Below are 345 nucleotides of genomic sequence, written 5' to 3'. Positions count from 1 at the left end.
CCTTATCCTCAAGGAGCTTAACATTCTGAAGGGGGAAGACCACTGACATGAGGTTCTGAAAAGGAGAGTACCCACAGCTGGGGGGGGCAGAATGAAAGGATGGCCGAAAGGGGGCATGGAGGTTTGGGATTCATGCAAAAGCTCATCTGTCAGAACTGGTGCGTGTCCATCAGTATAAGTACAAAGGCATTTTGGGGCGAGGTGGGGGGTGCTAACAACTGGGAGGTGGGGTCAGGAATGGCTTGGCACCTGAACTATTAGACTTCTGAGGCCGTGGTACTGGCTTCCTCTCACGGCTGCTTCCTAGGAACCAATGTCCCCCTACACACACACACACACACACAC

This window comes from Vombatus ursinus, unplaced genomic scaffold, assembly GCF_900497805.2.
Source record: "Vombatus ursinus unplaced genomic scaffold, bare-nosed wombat genome assembly UNPS02014900.1, whole genome shotgun sequence".
Lineage (NCBI taxonomy): Eukaryota > Metazoa > Chordata > Mammalia > Diprotodontia > Vombatidae > Vombatus > Vombatus ursinus.
The sequence above is the reverse complement of the archived record's forward strand: the minus strand, read 5'-3'. Positions refer to the sequence as shown.